This window comes from Mus caroli, unplaced genomic scaffold, assembly GCF_978045245.1.
Source record: "Mus caroli unplaced genomic scaffold, Mus_caroli_1 scaffold_13, whole genome shotgun sequence".
Lineage (NCBI taxonomy): Eukaryota > Metazoa > Chordata > Mammalia > Rodentia > Muridae > Mus > Mus caroli.
The window spans coordinates 116,594,663-116,615,902 of NW_028227268.1; the positions used below are offsets into that span (position 1 = coordinate 116,594,663).

Here is a 21,240-nt window from a genome sequence, read left to right on the forward strand (position 1 = left end):
TTCTCATCCCCAGGATGCTTCTACTCATGAAGTCTGGGGCCGGGGTACCTGTTTATAAGAACTTGAGGGGGCTCGGAGCTGGGTAAGATATATCTCCATATATATGCATCTTCTCAGCTGAGCCAGCAAGGCTCCTTTCCGCTCAGGAGTGAGGGATGTGGTCCTGGGTTTCCCTGTGAGGCCATTGTATGTCCACTAGGAAGTCTCACCCGACACTTTTTGCAGATGGGCTGGTGGAACAAGTGTTCTTACCATCAAGTGTTCGTAGAATTTCTAGAAGCCACATGCACACACAAAAGGCTCCAACAGGCGGGAGAGGAAAGGAAAACACTGAGTTCAATATTGGAGGTGTGGCAAGGGAAGGCCACGTGATCCAAGGTTCTGACACCCGCTCCGAACCAAGACTACAGCACTGGACTATCACCCTGCCCAGGGTACTTACCAGTGTTTTCCTGAGAAAGCAATATGAGCAGCCAGGCACCCGGGCCCATGCTGGCTCTTCATACCAACGTGGATGAAACAATATGAGCAGCCAGGCACCCGGGCCCATGCTGGCTCTTCACACCAACGTGGATGATCTTCTGGTGAAAGTGGATCATCCTTGGGGTCCCACACTGAACCACCCAACACCTGACACATATCACAGTCCTCGTTCCTCAGAAAATAGCAAGTAGTTTGTTCTGAGCCGAGTATATGTGACTGAAAACATGGAAGCAGATTGTCCTGGGTAGCATGCTCCTTCCACAGTGGCTCTAGGGCTTGAACTCAGGAGGCCAGGCTGGCACCACACCACCAGCCTCGAAAACCAAACCCAATTTTTACACAGTACCTTGATACATATCCTCATAGACAAATTCCCAAGAGCCCATATCTATAAAATAAAGCTAAGCTCTGTTTCTGTATCTGAATTATGACAGCTTGGGTCTCCATTGGCCTCGCTGGGAAAAGCTAACTCCCTTCAAAACTGCCGTGAGTGGCCCCTGAGAATTCCACAGAATTGCTCTGTGGATGCTTAGGGACCTACACCTCCCAGCCTATCACGGAACCCTCTTCCCCGTTTCCCATCTATGCACCCACAAGATGGCCACTCTTCGGGATCACAGTCCTCTCCTCAGCCACTTCATCTGAGGTGTGAGTGGACTGGCCTTGCTGCCCCCAGAACAGCTCTTACTGACATTTGTGGGGAGCCAGTGACCTGAGGGAAGCTGTAAGTCCCTAACTCGCAGAGATGATGAACGTGATCCAGTCAGGAAAGATCTTGGCAGATTGAAAAGTTACACCAGAGCAACTTGTGGAGTGGGGAAGCTTGGCCTGTGCATTTCCCCGTGCAGATGAGCTAGACTCAATGCTCATGAGCACTCATGGGCGTTGTCTGCCAGAGATGCATCTCATACTCCCTTTCCCAGCTCTTGGTTCCATGTGCAAAGATCTGCTTCACTGGGGTTCAATCTCCAATGTCACCTTGATTGGGTTTACCATCACCTAGACTAGTGAGTCCTCAAGAGCAAAACGACTGGCGCCCTCAGTGTACGAGACTGCATCCCCTGGACTGAGGGCTTGTATGGAATGATACTGGGGAAAGAAAAATATCCACAGGGTACTGGCACCCACCCTCCTGGCCCACCATGCTAAAAACTGGTCAACTCTCTGAGTCCTTTATACTGTGAAACAGGATTTCTTATACACATACACACACACACACACACACACACACACACACGTCGAAATAAGTTCTCCCTCCCTTCCGTTGTTTCGGTGGGGTACTCTGTTCACATAGACAAAAAGCTAACTGTCAAGGCCCAACCAAAGCCTGGTGTGAGGCCACATTCAGAACCAAGAGTTCCTTGCCAGGACAAACCATCATCAGGCATCCTTGTGTTGGTGACATTCAGCACACTGCCAGGTCACCATGCTTGTCAGCCTGTGGTGATTGACATAAACTAGGAAAACCTCACCAGCTGAAATAACAAGTCCAAACCCATGTATCTGTGCTGCTTGTAGAAACAGGAACACTGAATCTTGCCTTATCTCATCCTAGGACACTTGACAGCCACCTCAAAATTGTCTGTAAGCCCCAGTCGGTCCATCATCTCCTCACAATTTCAAAGGCTTCACACACAAACCTAGGGAGGCAGTCCTCTGCAGTAGGGGCTTCTCCTTTTCTTGTCCTTGGTGAGTAAGAGGTAGCTGACAAGAAAAAAATCTTGACCTGGTCCCGGTGGGGGGGGGGGGGGAGCTTACTGAAGCGTAGTCTACAGGGAAGGCTCCTGATGGCACACAGTGTATCTGGACTGGGGGCCTCTGTGTTCTCACTTGTCAGCCAGCCGCAACAGGGAACATGCCCCTGGGATTGATGCATCCTGTACTTGCAGTGCGGTGGTGAAGCTAGCTCTCCCTCCCTTTCACTTCAAGCCTGAGCCTCACCTGCTCCCAGAGACCACGTGCAGGAATTGCCCAGGGAAGCCCTCAGTGCTGAAAAAGCTAACACACAACCATGTGGCTCACTTTACGGGAGTCCAGAGATTTGTACGGCAGCAGCTTTGAAGACAGGCTCGTCTCCTGCTTCTAAAAATAGCTGCAGGTGAATAATTCCAGGGAGACACGAGACTTCTGCTCTCCAGAAATTCTAACAATACCTTGAAATACCTGCTGCTAGAATAGATCTTCACTGCTGTCGCAGAAGTCTCTCTGGGGACTGCTGGAGGCAGGTGAGCGTGGAGGTCTGGAGCTGGGCCTAACCATTACTCTCACTGTCTTGGCCATGAGTGTGATAGGAGCTTGCTTCTTCAGCTTTCTTCTGAGGTTGAAGTGACTGCCCATGAACCAAGGGATGTGCCCACATCCTTCCCATCCCTGAAGCATCTGAAGAAGCAAGAGTAAGCAAGAGATAAGATCTTAAGTCATGATAAGACGGGTTTCTGGACTACCTCCCAAGCCTGTGCAGTAGGGCCTTCCCTGGTGTGAAAAGCACTGCTAACTCACCCCTTCCCATTTATCCCTCATTCGTTCATTTATCTCAAGAATATATCCTGAGAACCAAGCCTTCTGCTGGAAGCAGAGAGGTCCCACCACAGGGATCAGCATCCAAAGGAGGCTGTCTCACAAGCAAACTGGTGAATGGGCTGGGGGTTCCGAGGGAGGTAAACGGGGGCGGGGGGGGGGGCATGAAGCTCTGCAGAAAAGCAATCTCTCACCAGCAAACAGGTGTGAGAAGAGCAAAATCCCAGGCAGCCAAACAGCAGAAGCTGAAGCAGAAAGGCCTTAAGAGTGTGGCCAGCTCATGGGTCCACCCTGCAGTGAGGGCTCAGGGGCACAGCCAGCCCACACTGCTGGCTCCAAACACATGCTTACCACTGCATGTGGCCCTTCACTTGGCACCTTAGCTCACAACCGGCTAAGAGATTGTCAACCCCAGTCATGGCACTCCTCAGGCCAAAGCACAGAGTAACATAATGTAGAGAGAGCTCCTGATACTCAGGCTGTCTCAAGTTTCTCAGGAACACAGAGACTCTGCAGAAAAGTCCAACCAAACTCTGGACCTTCAGATTTCTCCTGCTTTCGAGGGTTCCCCCAAGCCAAGCTCCAAACTCCAGGTCCCTGAAGGCCACGGTCACATGCAAGAAAGGCATGCTTACACAAAAAACTTCCTTGACTCCAATAACTGTCCAATCCTGCTATCTTTTACGAAGTCAACTAACTAAAAATTAACAAGGAAAATTCAGAAGCACAAAACTGATGAGTTTGAGACACCATCCTGAATAATGTAAGGACTCGTGTATTTCCCTCTGTCCCACTGGGAGCATGTTTAGCAGTCTGCCCGGGTGTCCTTGCTGTGTAAATTTCCTTCCTGGAGTTACTCAGTAATCACCATAGTCCTCAGACCGGCTTCCTCAGAATTCTGGGGCTCGTGGTCAAGTGACCTCTACTTAGCAATGGCCTCAACCTTTAAAGGCTTCAAAAGCAACCAGATGAGCCAGGTGGTGGTGGCACACTCCTCTAGTCTCAGCACTTGGGAAACAGAGACAAGCAGATCTCTGAGTTAGAGGCCAGACTGGTATTTAGAGAGAGTTCCAGGTCATCCAGTGTTACATAGACAAACCCTGTGTTGAAAAACCAACAAACGCTGGAGAGATGGCTCAGTGGTTAAGAGCACTGGCTGCTCTTCCAGAGGTCCTGAGTTCAATTCCCAGCAACCATATGGTGGCTCACAACCATCAATAATGAGATCTGGTTTTCTCTTCTGGCCTGCAGGCATATATGCAGGCACAATGTTGTATATGTAGTAAGTAAAATTTAAAAAAAAAAGGAGGGAGGTTGTTTATTTTGAGTCAGAATCTCACTCTGTAACCGACTTGCCTGAAACTCAGTGAGGAGCAGGCTGGCCTTATACCTCCCGAGTGGATTAAAACATCAAATTTCATTACAGCATGGTTTTCCCAAGACACACAAAAAAAAAAAAAAAAAAAAAAAGGAAAAAGAAAAGAAGAGAAGAGAAAAGAAAAGAAAAGAAAAGAAAAGAAAAGAAAAGAAAAGAAAAGAGAAAATCAAGCAAACATCAACCAGCTGTAAAAAGTTGAGATAATCACGGAAATGCAAATCAAAACAACCATGAGATTCCACCTCACACCAGTCAGAATGGCTACGATCAAAAACTCAGGTGACAGCAGATGCTGGTGATGATGTGTAAGAAGAGGAACACTCCTCCATGCTGGTGGGATTGCAAGCTGGTACAACCACTCTGAAAATCAGTCTGGCTGTTCCTCAGAAAATTGGACATAGTACTACCAGAAGATCCAGCAATACCTCTCCTGGGCATATATCCAGATAATGCTCCAAAACGTAATAAGGACACATGTTCCACTATGTTCATAGCAGCTTAATTTATAATAGCCAGAAGTGGAAAGAACCCAAATGTCCCTCAACAGAGGAATGGATACAAAAAAAAATGTGGTACATTTACACAATGGAGTACTACTCAGCTATTAAAAATAATGAATTTATGAAATTCTTAAGTAAATGGATGGATCTGGAGGATATCATCCTGAGTGAGGTAACCCAATCACAAAAGAACACACATGGTATGCACTCACTGATAAGTGGCTATAAGCCCAGAAGCTTGGAATACCCAAGATACAATTCACAGACCACATGAAACTCAAGAAGAAGGAAGACCAAAGTGTGGATACTTCAATCCTTCTTAGAAGGGGGAACAAAATACCCATGGAGGAGTTACAGAGACAAAGTGTGAAGTAGAGACTGAAGGAATAACCATCCACAGACTGCCCCACCTGGGGATCCATCCCATAAACAGCCACCAAAACCAGACACTATTGTGAATGCCAACAAGAGCTTGATGACAGGAGCCTGATATAGCTGTCTCCTGAGGTGCTCTGCCAGTGCCTGACAAATACAGAAGTGGATGCTCACAGCCATCCATTGGATGGAGCACAGGGTCCCCAAAGAAGGAGCTAGAGAAAGGACCCAAGGAGCTAAAGGGGTTTGCAGCCCCATAGGAGGAACAACAATATGAACCAACCAATACGCCCAGAGCTAAACCACCAATCAAAGAAAACACATGGTGGGACTCATGGCTCTAGCTGCATATGTAGCAGAGGATGGCCTAGTCAGTCATCATTGGGAGGAGAGGCCCTTGGTCCTGTGAAGGTTCTATGCCCCAGTATAGGGAAATGCCAGGGCCAGAAAGTGGGAGTGGGTGGGTTGGTGAGCACGGGGAGGGGGTTTTCAGAGGGAAAACTAGGAAATGTAAATAAAGAAAATATTTAATAAAAAATAGAAAAAAGAAAGAAAATATTAAAATCATGTTCTAAAAAAAAAAAAAAAAAAAGTTGAGATGAGGCCATGCTTGGTTTACATTGAGCCAAAGTGGAGGGTTTTTGGTTTTTGGTGTGTGTGTGTGTGTGAGTGTGAGTGGCAGAAAAGTAAAACCTCGATGACATATAAGATTGTCCCTCCTGATTACTCACACCAAGAGGAAGAAGGCTCGTGTGTTATGGTTATGAATTGTTCTCTGGGCTCAGTCATGGCCCCTGCCATCCTGGGCTGACCCCGGACTGCGCAAAGTAAATAAACTGACTGCCTTTAGGACTCTTAAGTGTCCACTGCTCTTATTATGAAATAAGAGTGCTCTTATTATGGAATGAGAATCTTTGTTCCTCACACTGACTCTGCCTAGTCTGTTGGGCTACACCAGAGGGAGTGTCCACTGTGAGGCAGAGACAAAAAATAAAAATTAAAAAAAAAAAAATCCTGCACCCTAGGAAAGCAAACCTCTTGTGTGGGATGGTTATTTCCATAAGAATCAGTACTGATTCTAACCAATACCATCTCAGCTTAGCAGGTTCAATTCAAAGAAATGACTGAGTGCTATAATAGGGAAGAAACTTCCTGGAGACAAAATTAAAGTGAAGGTCCCAAATTGACACACTCGAAAAATGGAGTCCTGCTCTCTCAGGTAACCGGCCAGGGAATTTTATTGCATACATTTTTTAAATACAGCTAAGCATAAAGTCAGTTACAGCTGGGGGTGGGGGGAGCTATGGAAAGACTCAGCTGTAACTCACTTAGAGACCGCTGTGCCTGCTGTGGACATAAGGAGAAAACAATGCATGGTCACTAAATTATAAATCAGTTTATCCTAATCCCAAACTAAGAAGAGAGGCATTCAGAAATGCAGTAACACAGAGCCCCGTGGGCACCACGGTCCCATCAGATCAAGGCCACGTGTCCCTCGGTTTATCCATTTTCTCTCAGCCCCCACAGCACCAGCAGCCCAACACCTCCAATTACACCAGCCCTGCCCTCTGTTCCGTTGTCAACCACAGAGACTTCAGTGCTTCTGACACTCACTGCCTCTAAAACTCAGACAGCCCCAGGGCTCAGGCCTCGGACTTCCTCTCTTTGCATGTTTGCCTTCCTAGTTCAGAAGGATTCAGAAATGTCCTAAATAAAGTTAGAGCCCAAAGAACAGAGGAAGGGAAGCTGTGTATTACAATTCACAGCTTCGAGTAGGATCAGCAAAGAAAAAGAGAAGGTGGTTTGGTGTTCCTGGTTTTAGGGTCAGCCAATCCAGAAACAGCAAAACCTTCTCTTTGTATACTGGTTGCTGGTGTCCTGACAGCAAAGCAGATACCCTAAAAAGAGACACCTGTACCCCTCCCTTTAGCTTTCAGACTATTGAAACAGGGACCCCAAAATAGTGAACCCTGGGGAAATCCCATCCTGGGACAAGGAAGAGGCATAGCAGAGCCAAGCAGAGGAGAACCTTGCTACGTGAGCAGGAGGCTCACACAACTCTCACAGCTTGCTTCACAGTTAACACACACATACATTTCCTGGCCTTTTGCTTCACAGTTAACACACACATACATTTCCTGGCCTTTTCTGCTTTAAGGAAGGCAGACTGAAACCAGGAATCTTTCTCTCCCAAGTTTGGCCAAACTCTATCAACTATTTTCCTTTACCAGTTTCTATGTCCCTCTAGGGACTGAAATCCCATAGAAGAGACTCCAGCCATATCTACGCTAATAATAAACCGGGGGGACTGACAGAGAGAGTTGGAATGTTGCAGATTCAGAGCCAAGATGATCTTGGATCATCTGCCAGCTGTCCATGCTGCCTCCTCCAGGAGGTGTGAGGAAGCCCATTCTGAAGCCCAGACCACCCCTTGGTTTGCTCAGTGTCCATTCCTTTCTTCTGAGCTGGTCGCTTAGATATTCGTTTGTTTCAAAGCATTCCCTTCAGAGTGTTTCCATGAAAGCATTTGTCTGCGACATTCAGCCTATGTCCCTGCCACTCCTCCAATATCGAAAGCTCCTTTTTTCTGTCTCCTCTCTACTGCTTTTTATAACCTTGTCTTTTGAGTTTAGAAATTTTGTGAGTGCTTCATAAAAATACCAGCTAAAGAGTTTTTCTTCCTCCAATTCAACAAGGTAGAGGGGTCACATGGGGACTCCCTAGAACATGCATCCCTGGAAAGACTAAAGCATCTCTTCTATCTTACTGGCTTAGCCACGAAGATGATCACCCAGGCTCTTGAGCCCCTGATACTCCCTTAAACATTTGAGATTAGCCCTATATAAATCAGGATAAGTGTGGGAGGACGCACCCTTAGGATGTGAACTCTTAAGGGAGTGACTCCCATAAGCAGCACTGGGCTCTGACCCAACGCACACATCCCACCACCTGTCATATACAGCTGCAATAGTCATAAAAACATCTTTTAAATGACACTAAAGCAAGAAACAAGCCCAAGGAAGGAAGAAGTGCTTTGAGACAATAACTTCCATTCTGTACTCTGGTACATGGTAGCAGTGGTAATTCAACTTGAAATGATTCTAGAAATGGGAACATTGATAGTCTAAATTAGGTTTTGTTCATTAAACTAGATAGCCTAAGCAATAGAAGAAAAGATGACAAATGGGCAGGCTACTCTAATTAGAATGTTAAAGCATTTAAGAGAACAAGTGGGAAATTGCTCTTTTATAAGAAATTAATAAGTGTTTTTGAAAGCCACCAAAAAAAAGAAATGAGCCGGGAAGCTTCCATCTTGGATGAAAGTGGAAGTAGCTAAGCATCCTTTGATCTTGGTCCCGAGACCTCCCTCCCTCTCTGCCTAGTTGTAACTAACTAGCTCCCTGTCTCCTTTGGAAGTGCATCACAGACTTAGAAGGAGAATCATGTCGTCCCCAGGCAGGCAGCGTTGGGAGAGGGGAAATGAACAGAAGACAAAGTGACCATCCAGAGAACGCTGGAGAAGCAAAACTACAAGCAAGGGATCCTCGCCTAGGACAAAAGTCTGGCTGTTCCGACTCTTTAAGCAAATGACTGCAGAAATGGGCAAGCAGGTTGATATTCTGGCGGTGGCAAGATGGCAAAGGCTAAGATGAAAGAAAAGCTGCTTCCTGCCGCAACCCAGAAGATAAGAGGTCATTGGTGAGCACATCCTACTTCCCCGGGGCCTTCCTCAGCGGAAACCAGCCCTGGCTTCGGGCAAACTCGCTCACTGACTAAAAGATCTGATTGTCAGGGCTGGAGAGATGTCTCAAAGGTTGAGAGCCCTGACTGCTCTTCCAGAGATCCTAAACTCAATTCCCAGCAACCATATGGTGGCTCAACCATCTAGAATGAGATCTGACGCCCTCTGCTGGCATGAAGGCATATATGCAGGCAGAACACTGTACATAATAAATCTCGCACACCTTTAATCCCAGCACTCAGGAGGCAGAGGCAGGCGGAGTTCAAGGCCAGCCTGGTCTACAAAGTGAGTTCCAGGATAGCCAGGGCTACACAGAGAAACCCTGTCTCGGAAAAAAACAATACAAAAAACAAAACAAAAAATCTGTTTGTGTGCCTTTAACACTTCCACACAGGGTGGCTTACCCACTCTTAATATCTGTTCATGTGCAGTCATTTGATAGTGACAGCTTCATATACAGCAGTGCTGTGTGCTGCAGGCGGAAGGGAGCATATCTATGCAGAAATCCATGTTGCAGCAATGTAAGTAATCAACCTGAAAATAATAGTATATATTTATGTACCTTAGTGTGGACCTGGTTCATGCAAGCAGCTAGTGAGCTCCACAATATTAACATTTTCATTTCCTCCACCATAATTACAGCTTTGTGTGTTGCTCTTGCTCAATAGGACCGACCTCCATTGCCTCGGATTTCTTCTTTCTTCCTTTCCAAAACAGAACTTAGAAAACTTAACGTACTTTAAACGCAAGTTGGTGGGCTCCAAAAAATTTGAATGGCTGTGCAAACTTGAACTTAGCCTTAAATCTGTTTCCTATTCAGCAATAGACTTTTAGTAGGGCGGTATTTGCCTATTCCGGGACACGTGTGACTTCAGCACTTGCCGGCTGTCACTGAAGCCAGTGTCCTGCCTCAGCTCTGCTGTGTTGGGGCAGCTCCCTTGGTTGCAGGAGGGCCTGCAATGACTGCTGCATTCATTTTGGTCCTGTTTTTGAAAGTGTTATAGTTTTGCATGGTCAAACCTTTGCACAGCTCTGGGGACTTGACCTGACTGGGGTCACAAGGGAATGGAGACAAGACAGACACAGACATGCAAAAAAGCTGGGGTCAGGTGGTCTGAGCTCACTGATGGAGAAGCTACAGCACCTAGAAGCCCAGCATGTTTATGATATACAGGTGAACTGAGAGGTGGGGTTGTTGAGTAGATCTGAACAAGGGAGTGGGGTTGTCATAGACAGATGAACAATGAGATAGGTTTTATGGGACACAGCTGAGAAAGGAGACAAGTGTAGACTGAGTATGAGCAGTCTTGATAGGGGGACAGTCTTCAGGCTGTAAACATGGTGGACATTTTCTGCACTTACTATCAACATTTGCACTCAAACCAGAAGGACAGACTTTTCCATTTCCCTGAGCCTTGCTTGGAGATGGCTTTGCCATGTTCCCATTGGTCTAAGGCATTGTTCCTTGACATGGCTGACTCAGTCAACAACAAGCATCCATTTAGGACATGACACGCTGGGGGCCTCCTCCACCCCCACCCCCATTCCCCCCCCACACACACACACACACACACTGCACAACCTCTTAACATGTCTGTATAAACTCCACACATTCAAAAGGAGACACTGTGCCAAACAGAAGCACAGACCACCCTATACATTCTCCATATGCCACTACAGCTCCTGTAGAAGAGCCTACAATCCTAAGCTTATTAAAACTGAATGTCTGCTCTGCCAGCTAAAGAATTATACTCATTCATTATTGCTAATATTCACAACTTTCAGTGGCCTTATACAAAAATGCTACTTTGCTGAGGCTTATCTTGTACCCTGTGCAAAACCTTTTTATTTTGACTTCTATGAAAATTATACTTCATATAATTTATATAAACTTCCTTTTACTACCACATTCAACTCTGGGGACACTAAAGTAAAAGCCTTGCATTCTTGGTTTTCTGTTTTCTTCTCATGTCCCACACCACACACACACCACACACACACCACACTCCCACACACATCACACATCCCCACACACACCACACTCCCACATATACACCCCACACTCCCACACATACCACACACACCACAGTCCCACACACATTACACATACCACACTCCCACACACACCACACACATTCCATTCTCCACACTCCACCCTACACCACAACCCACATACCACATACCCTACACACCCCACACCTCACCCCACACACCCCACACTCCTGCACCCCTGCACCCCTGCACACCCACACCCACATATCCCACACCCCATCTTTTCTCTGCTTCAGTGCCTCATGGTTTCGGGATGTTTCACTTATAGGAAAGCATAAGTGTCTCTAGCTTTACTCTTTAATTTTACTTAATGAAAAGATTTTTGTGAAAAAATATGAAATACAGATGACCAATAAACATGAAAAGATGTTTGACTTCATCAGCCATAAGAAAAGTGTAGATCAAAACTACTTTGAGAGTCCATCTCACTCCAGTTAGAATGGCAGCCATTAAAAGACAAATAGATTCCAGTACAGGTAAGGACAAAAGGGAGCCCTTCTATGTGGATGGTAGGAATGTAAACTGAAGTTTTCTCAAATGAACCTTTCATGTGACTCCGTGTTGTGTAACAGTTTCCTCAGAGCTTAAAACACCTCATCTTGGAAAGAAACCTCTTAAGACTTGGGATGTAAAGGAAATGTAAAAAGGAAGGATATTTTAGGACAGATTGTCTACAAAGAGGCGAAACATTCTGAGAAGTTCATTAAGACAAGAACTAGAACACCGGGTCACCTTGGGTGCGGAGTCAGCAGACACCCCCAAGGTCCCCTAGAGGACTCTCCACTGGATCTTAGGACCACCGGTGAGTGGAACACAACTTCTGTTCCAATCCAATCGCACGGGACCTGAGACAGCATTAGAGAAGCAGGAAACCCGGCCTGATCAGGGTCACAAGTCCCTTCCAGTCAGCGCTGGCACTGGGTCACCTTGGACGCAGAGTCGGTGGACACCCCCAAGGTCCCTAGAGGACAGCTGCTAAGACAGATGCCGTTTCCGGCTCCAGACATCCGGGCACCTTCCCTGCCAGAGGAGAGGTGTCCGCCCTGCCCCGGAGGGCTTTGCCGGAGCACCTGGGGGAGCCATCTTGGTTCCCTGATCCCTGCAAGACTAGTCTGTGCAGGAGAGAGTGTGGACTACAGAAGCTAAAAGCTTCTGTGACAGGCCGAAGCAACACAGCTTCTGGGACAGGTCCTGTTTCAGGCCTTCATCTTCTGCCAAGAGGGAGGTGCAAACTCCAGATGTCTGTGGACCTTCCCTGTAAGAAGACAGCTTGCCTGCAGACAGTGCTCTGACCACTGAAACTATAAGGAGAAAGCTAGTCTCATGTCTGCTGATAGAGGCTAACAGAATCACCAGAGGAACAAGCTCTAACCAGAGACAATTATAACAACTAATTCCAGAGATTACCAAGTGGCGAAAGGCAAATGTAAGAATCTTACTAACGGAAACCAAGACAACTCACCATCATCAGAACCCAGCACTCCCACCTCACCCAGTCCTGGGCACCCCAACACACCCCAAAAGCTAGACCCAGATTTAAAAGCATATCTCATGATGATGGTAGAGGACCTCAAGAAGGACTTTAATAACTCACTTAAAGAAATACAGGAGAACACTGCTAAAGAGTTGCAAGTCCTTAAAGTAAAACACGAAAACACAACCAAACAGGTAGAAGTCCTTAAAGTAAAACAGGAAAACACATCCAAACAGGTGATGGAAATGAACAAAAAAATACTAGACCTAAAAAGGGAAGTAGACACAATACAGAAAACTCAAAGTGAGGTAACGCTGGAGATAGAAACCCTAGGAAAGAAATCTGGAACCATGGAACAACAGAATACAAGAGATGGAAGAGAGAATCTCAGGTGCAGAAGATTCCATAGAGAAGATTGGCACAACAATCAAAGACAATGCAAATGCAAAAAGATCCTAACTCAAAACATCCAGGAAATCCAGGACACAATGAGAATGCCAAACCTACAGATAATAGGAGTAGATGAGAATGAAGATTTTCAACTTAAAGGGCCAGCAAATATCTTCAACAAAATTATAGAAGAAAACTTCCCAAACCTAAAGAAAGAGATGCCCATGAACATACAAGAAGCCTACAGAACTCCAAATAGACTGGACCAGAAAAGAAATTCCTCCTGACACATAATAATCAGAACAACAAATGCACTAAATAAAGATAGAATATTAAAAGCAGTAAGAGAAAAGGGTCAAGTAACATATAAAAGCAGGCCTATCAGAATTACACCAGATTTTTCACCAGAGACTATGAGAGCCAGAAGATCCTGGACAGATGTTATATAGACACTAAGAGAACACAAATGCCAGCCCAGGCTATTATACCCAGCCAAACTCTCAATTACCATAGATGGAGAAACCAAAGTATTCCACAACAAAAACAAATTCACACGTTATCTTTCCACAAATCCAGCCCTTCAAAGGATAATAACAGAAAAAAAAAAAAAAACAATACAAGGACGGAAACCACACCCTAGAAAAAGGAAGAAAATAATCCTTCAACAAACCAAAAAGAAGACAGCCACAAGAACAAAATGCCAACTCTAACAACAAAAATAATAGGAAGCAACAATTACTTTTCCTTTATATCTCTTAATATCAATGGACTAAATTCCCCAATAAAAAGACATAGACTAACAGACTGGTTACACAAACAGGACCCAACATTTTTGCTGCTTACAGGAAACCCATCTCAGGGAAAAAGACAGACACTACCTCAGAATGAAAGGCTGGAAAACAATTTTCCAAGCAAATGGTCTGAAGAAACAAGCTGGAGTAGCCCTTCTAATATCCAATAAAATCGACTTCCAACCCAAAGTTATCCAAAAAGACAAGGAGGGACACGTCATACTCATCAAAGGTAAAATCCTCCAAGAGGAACTATCAATTCTGAATATCTATGCTCCAAATGCGAGGGCAGCCACATTCATTAAAGAAACTTTAGTAAAGCTCAAAGCACACATTGCACCTCAAACAATAATAGTGGGAGACTTCAACACACCACTTTCATCAATGGACAGATTGTGGAAACAGAAACTAAACAGGGACACAGTGAAACTAACAGAAGTTATTAAACAAATGGGCTTAACAGATATCTACAGAACATTTTATCCTAAAACAAAAGGATATACCTTCTTCTCAGCACTACATGGTAGCTTCTCCAAAATTGACCATATAACTGGTCACAAAACAGACCTCAACAGATACAAAAATATTGAAATTGTCCTATACATCCTATCAGATCACCATGGACTAAGGCTGATCTTCAATAACAACATAAATAATAGAAAGCCAACATTCACGGGGAAACTGAACAACACTCTTCTCAATGATACCTTGGTCAAGGAAGGAATAAAGAAAGAAATTAAGGACTTTCTGGAGTTTAATGAAAATGAAGCCACAACATACCCAAACTTATGGGACACACTGAAAGCATTTCTAAGAGGAAAACTCATAGCTCTCAGTGCCTCCAAAAAGAAACTAGAGAGAGCACAACACACTAGCAGCTTGACAAAACACCTAAAAGCTCTAGAACAAAAGGAAGCAAATTCACCCAAGAGGAGTAGACGGCAAGAAATAATCAAACTCAGGGGTGAAATCAACCAAGTGGAAACAAGAAGAACAATTCAAAGAATCAACCAATCGAGGAGCTGGTTCTTTGAGAAAATCAACAAGATAGATAAACCCTTAGCCAGACTCACTAGAGGGCATAGGGAAAGTATTCTAATTAACAAAATCAGAAATGAAAAGGGAGACATAACAACAGACCCTGAAGAAATCCAAAACACCATCAGATCCTTCTACAAAAGGCTATACTCAACAAAACTGGAGAACCTGGATGAAATGGACAAATTTCTAGACAGATACAAGGTACCAAAGTTAAATCAGAATCAGGTTAGTGATCTAAACATTCCTATATCCACTAAAGAAATAGAAACAGAGATTAATAGTCTCCCAATCAAAAAAAGCTCAGGACCAGATGGGTTTAGTGCAGAGTTCTATCAGACCTTCAAAGAAGATCTAATTCCAGTTCTGCACAAACTATTCCACGAAATAGAAGCAGAAGGTACTCTACCCAATTCCTTCTATGAAACCACAATTACTCTGATACCTAAACCACAGAAAGATCCAACAAAGATAGAGAACTTCAGACCAATTTCCCTTATGAATATCGATGCAAAAATACTCAATAAAATTCTCACTAACCGAATCCAAGAACACATCAAAACAATCATCCATCCTGACCAAGTAGGTTTCATTCCAGGGATGCAGGGATGGTTTAATATACGGAAATTCATCAACATAATCCACTATATAAACAAACTCAAAGACAAAAACCACATGATCATCTCATTAGATGCGGAGAAAGCATTTGACAAACTCCAACACCCATTCATGATAAAAGTATTGGAAAGATCAGTAATTCAAGGCCCATACCTAAACATGATAAAAGCAATCTACAGCAAACCAGTAGCCAACATTAAAGTAAATGGTGGGAAGATGGAAGCAATCCCACTAAAATCTGGGACTAGACAAGGCTGCCCATTTGGTCCAGACCTATTCAACCAGACCTATTTGAAGTCCTAGCCAGAGCAATTCAACAACAAAAGGAGATCAAGGGTATACATATTGGAAAGGAAGAAGTCAAAACATCCCTTTTTGTAGATGATATAATAGTATATATAAGTGATCCTTAAAATTCCACCAGAGAACTCCTAAACCTGATAAACAGCTTCAGTGAAGTAGCTGAATATAAAATTAACTCAAACAAGTCAATGGCCTTTCTCTACACAAAGGATAAAAATGCCGAGAAAGATATTAGGAAAATAACACCCTTCACAATAGTCACAAATAATATAAAATACCTTGGCGTGACTCTAACTAAGGAAGTAAAAGATCTGTATGATAAGAACTTCAAGTCTCTGAAGAAAGAAATTAAAGAAGATCTCAGAAGATGGAAAGATCTCCCATGCTCATGGATTGGCAGGATCAATATAGTAAAAATGGCTATCTTGCCAAAAGCAATATACAGATTCAATGCAATCCCCATCAAAATCCCAACTCAATTCTCCAAGGAATTAGAAAGGGCAATCTGCACATTCATCTGGAATAACAAAAAACCTAGGATAGCAAAAACTCTTCTCAATGATAAAAGAACCTCTGGGGGAATCACCATGCCTGACCTAAAGCTGTACTACAGAGTGATTGTGATTTTAAAAAACTGCATGGTACTGGTTTAGACAAGTAGACCAATGGAATAGAATTGAAGATCCAGAAATGAACCCAAACACCTATGGTCACTTGATCTTCGACAAGGGAGCTAAAACCATCCAGTAGAAAAAAGATGGCATTTTAAATAAACGGTGCAAGCACAACTGGCAGTTATCATGTAGAAGAATGCAAATTGATCCATTTCTATCTCCTTGTACTAAGGTCAAATCTATGTGGATTAAGGGATTCCACATAAAACCAGAGACACTGAAACTTATAGAGGAGAAAGTGGGGGAAAGCCTCAAAGAGATGGGCACAGGGGAAAAATTCCTGAATAGAACAGCAATGGCTTGTGCTTTAAGATCGAGAATAGACAAATGGGACCTCATAAAATTGCAAAGCTTCTGTAAGGCAAAAGACACCATCAATAAGACAAAAAGGCCACCAAGAGATTGGGAAAGGATTTACCTATCCTAAATCAGATAGGGGACTAATATCCAATATATCCAAAGAGCTCAAGAAGCTGGACCCCAAAACAATCAAATAACTCCATTAAAAAATGGGGCTTAGAGCTAAACAAGGAATTCTCACCTGAGGAACACTGAATGGCTGAAAAGCACCTGAAAAAATGTTCAGCATCCTTAATCATCAGGGAAATGCAAATCAAAGCAACCCTGAGATTCCACCTCACAACAGTCAGAATAGCTAAGATTAAAAACTCAGGTGACAGCAGATGCTGGTAAGGATGTGGAGAAAGAGGAACACTCCTCCATTGTTGGTGGGATTGCAAGCTTGTACAACCACTCTGGAAATTAGTCTGGCTGTTCCTCAGAAAATTGGACATAGTACTACCAGAGAATCCAGAAATACCTCTCCTGGGCATATATCCAGAAGATGTCCCAACTGGTAAGAAGGACACACACTCCACTATGTTCATAGCAGCCTTATTTATAATAGCCAGAAGCTGGAAAGAACCCAAATGTCCCTCAACAGAGGAATGGATACAGAAAATGTGGTACATTCACACTACTCAGCTATTAAAAAATGAATTTATGAAATTCCTAGGCAAATGGATGGACCTGGAGGGCATCATCCTGAGTGAGGTAACCCAATCACAAAAGAACTCACATGATATGTACTCACTGATAAGTGGATATTAGCCCAGAAACTTAGAATACCCAAGATATAAGATACAATTTGCAAAACACATGAAACTCAAGAAGAACGAAGACCAAAGTGTGGACACTTTTCCCCTTCTTAGAATTGGGAACAAAACACCCATGGAAGGAGTTACAGAGACAAAGTTTGAAGCTGAGACAAAAGGATGGACCATCTAGAGACTGCCACACCTGGGGATCCATCCCATAATCAGCCTCCAAATGCTGACACCATTGCATACACTAGCCAGATTTTGCTGAAAGGACCCAGATATAGCTGTCTCTTGTGAGGCTATGCCGGGGCCTAGCAAACACAGAAATGGATGCTCACAGTCAGCTATTGGATGGATCACAGGGCCCCCAATGGAGGAGCTAGAGAAAGTACCCAAGGAGCTAAGGAGGTCTGCAGCCCTATAGGTGGAACAACATTATGAACTAACCAGTACCCCGGAGCTCTTGACTCTAGCTGATATGTATCAAAAGATGGCCTAGTCGGCCATCACTGGAAACAGAGGCCCATCATTCTTGCAAACTTTATATGCCTCAGTACAGGGGAACACCAGAGCCAAGAAGCTGGAGGAGAGGAGAAGTTGAGTTGTGGGGGGAGAGTACGGGGGGACTTTTGGGATAGCATTGGAAATGTAAATGAAGAAAATACCTAATTAAAAAAACTTAAAAAAAAAAAAGACAAGTAAACAATTTAAAATATCCTCAGGAAGTCTCTGAAACTGACCAGATTCACTAGGTCCCTCACTCTCTGTCCCAGTTAGGGCTTTTATTGCTGTGATCAAACAACATGACCAACAGCAATTAGGGAAGGAAAGGATTTATTTCATCTTGTACTTTCACATAGTCCATCACCTAGAGAAGTCAGGGCAGGTACTAAAGCAGAGGCCATGGAGGAACACTGCTGGCCCATGGCTTACTCAGCCTGCTGTCTTATAGCCCTCAGGAGTACCAGCCCAAGAACAGCACCTCCCACAGTGAGCTGGGCCCTCTCCCATCAATCACCTATCAAGAAAAGGAGCTGCAGGCTTGTCCACAGGTGAATCTGGTGAGGGCATTTTCTCCGTGGATGTTCCCTCTTCCCAGATAACTCTGCTTGAGACAAGCTGATGTAAAAGTAACCAGCACACTTCCCAGGAGTACACAAGCAATAAAGAATGCTAAGACAAAACAGGCTGCAAAAACACTCCCGGGCCAGTTGCTTGGAAAAGGCTCAGACCAAGCCAACTGGAAGAAACAGAGACCATCTGAGAAGCCAGAAAGAAGCAGCGCCCAGCCAAACGGCCTAGAAGAAACAGAAGATTGAGCCGTCAGGAAAAGACATCCTCCAGCCTGTTAACGTGCGCTGGTTATGCATGTCTTCCAGGCTCCCAGCTTTCATAAGCTCTCAGCCATCTGGGGTGAGCTTTAGTGATGCAGCTGACTCTTAAGTCACATCTGCTCCTGTAAGTAACCCCTCACCCATATTCCTGCAGGCAAGTAAGGACACCCAATACAACTCATTAGCTCACCAGGTTGTTCTTTGGAGGTATCTGTACTGCAGTCTGTCGCTGACTCCCTGTCTAGGGAGAACAGACAGTTGTTCATGTCTCCCCAGAAACACTGCCACACAACTCCCAGCTATACTGCTCCTGGGTGTGTGCCCACAACTCAACCCAACACATCACAGAGATGCCTTAAACATCAGTGTTTGCTGCCTCACTTTCCACAAGAGCTAAATTATGGAAACTCAGTGTCCAACAACAAACAAATGGATAAGGAAATAGAACATGGCTAGATATTTTTCAGCCATAAAGAATGAAACAGTTGAGTGGTGGTGGCACAAGCCTTTAATTCCAGCACTTGGGAGGCAGAGGCAGGCGATTTCTGAGTTCGAGGCCAGCCTGGTCTACAAAGTGAGTTCCAGGACAGCCAGGGCTATACAGAGAAACCCTGTCTTGAAAAAAAAAAAGAAAGAAAGAAAAAGAATGAAACAGGAAAACAAATACAACTGAAGCTATTAAATGAATTAATCCAATCTCAATTTATGAAATTAATGACAGGTATTATCTGTCATTTGTGATTGCTAGATTTTACATATACACATAAAATTATAGATATATGTATGCATATAGAGAAAGACAGTCTTACATATACAAAATTATATATGTGTGTCATATAAATACATAAAATTATATATATGTGTATATACACATTTATATAAAGATACTACCTTACATATATAAAATTATGTGTGTTTTACATAAATAAATAAAATTTTATATATACACATATAGAAAAGACACTTATCTTACATATATAAAATTATATGTATCTTACATAAAAACATAAATATATAATTATTAAATATGCATGTATATATATGTAATATACACACACACATCATGAACATAAAAAAAGACACTGCCTTAGTTAGGGTTTCTATTGCTGTGATTAAACACTATAGCCAAAAGCAATTTGGGGAAGAAAGAGAGAAAATTTACTTCATTTCAAAACTTATAGTCAGTCCATCATCCCGGGGAGTCAGATTGGGAACAGGAGGCAGGGACGCTGCACTTAGGAATGCTGCTTACCGGCTTGCTTCCCGAAGTTTTCTCATCCAGTTTTCTTATAGCACCCAGGACCACCTGACCAGGGATAGCACCACTCACAGTCAGCTGGGCTTTCCCATACCAATCACTGATTAAGAAAATGTACCACAAATGACTCTAGTTTGTGCCCAGTTGATATTAAACTAACCAACATGGGCACACATGTATACACATGCCTTGGGCACAAAGGGGAATGATGGTAAAGGGGAGATGGAGATAATAGTGGAAAATGTTCAATATACAGTTTATAATGCACAAAAGTTTAATAAATGAATTAAAATATAGAAAATCTGTCAGAAACTTTTAAAGAGTGTGTGTGGTGGTTTGAATGTTTGGCCATAAGGAGTAGGAGGTGTAGCCTTATCGGAGGAGATGTGGCCTTATTAGAGGAATTGCCTCGTGGCTTTGGGGTCTCCTGTGCTCAGGTTCTATCCAGTGCAGAAGAGGTCCCCCTCCTCCTGACAGCCTGCAGAGGACAGCCTCTCCTGGTTGCATTTGGATCAAGATGTAGAACTCTGCCTGCATGCTGCCATGCTTCCCACCATGATGATGATGGACTAAACCTCTGAATCTGTAAGCCAACCCCAATTAAATGTTGTCTTTTACAAGAGTTACCTTGGTCGTGGTGTCTCTTCAAGCAATAAAGCCCCGCCTAAGAGAGTGTGTAAGATCTGAATAACCTCTGGAGAACCCAGCCTTGTTAACCGTTTTCTCTCATTACCCTCTTCTTCTGTTCTCTTCTCTAGTGATTCTCAACACCAAAATCTTGTATCAGTGGATTTGAGGCCAGTCCTCACATCTGATGTTGTAAACCTTGACAAAAACCCATGGCTGCACCCCCTGGCAGTGGGCAAAGAGACACCTTGTTGGTGGGGGTGTTCTTGTATCGGCCAGTGGCAGAGCAGATGGCAGTCCTCTGTTCATCCTAGCCTGATGCCTGGCTTAGTGGCCAAAGATGTCTTATACCTAGGATTCATAAAAATCAAATCAAACAAAATCAAAATCAGGCAATGCTGCGTGTGAGGAGGAAGACACAGAGATCTGCAGACCACCAGCCACGGCACAGGCTAGCCATAGGCACCCGCTTGCTGCCACACTGTGCAGTGTGGATGGAGGATGTCACCTAGGGGCCCACCTGCAGGAGGAACCACCAAATGTGCGAGTCTGTGGTTGTCAAATGGGAGAGAAGTGGAGCAGCCTG

The 21,240-nt window shown here is 44.1% G+C and overlaps 1 non-coding gene across 1 annotated transcript; it reads left to right on the forward strand.

Moving 5' to 3' along the window:
• Positions 1-20,874: 20,874 nt before the first annotated feature.
• On the forward strand, positions 20,875-21,018 carry LOC115032682 (small nucleolar RNA SNORA48). Its single transcript, XR_003838311.1, has one exon. It is a non-coding gene; the product is annotated as a small nucleolar RNA SNORA48 (small nucleolar RNA).
• Positions 21,019-21,240: the final 222 nt, after the last annotated feature.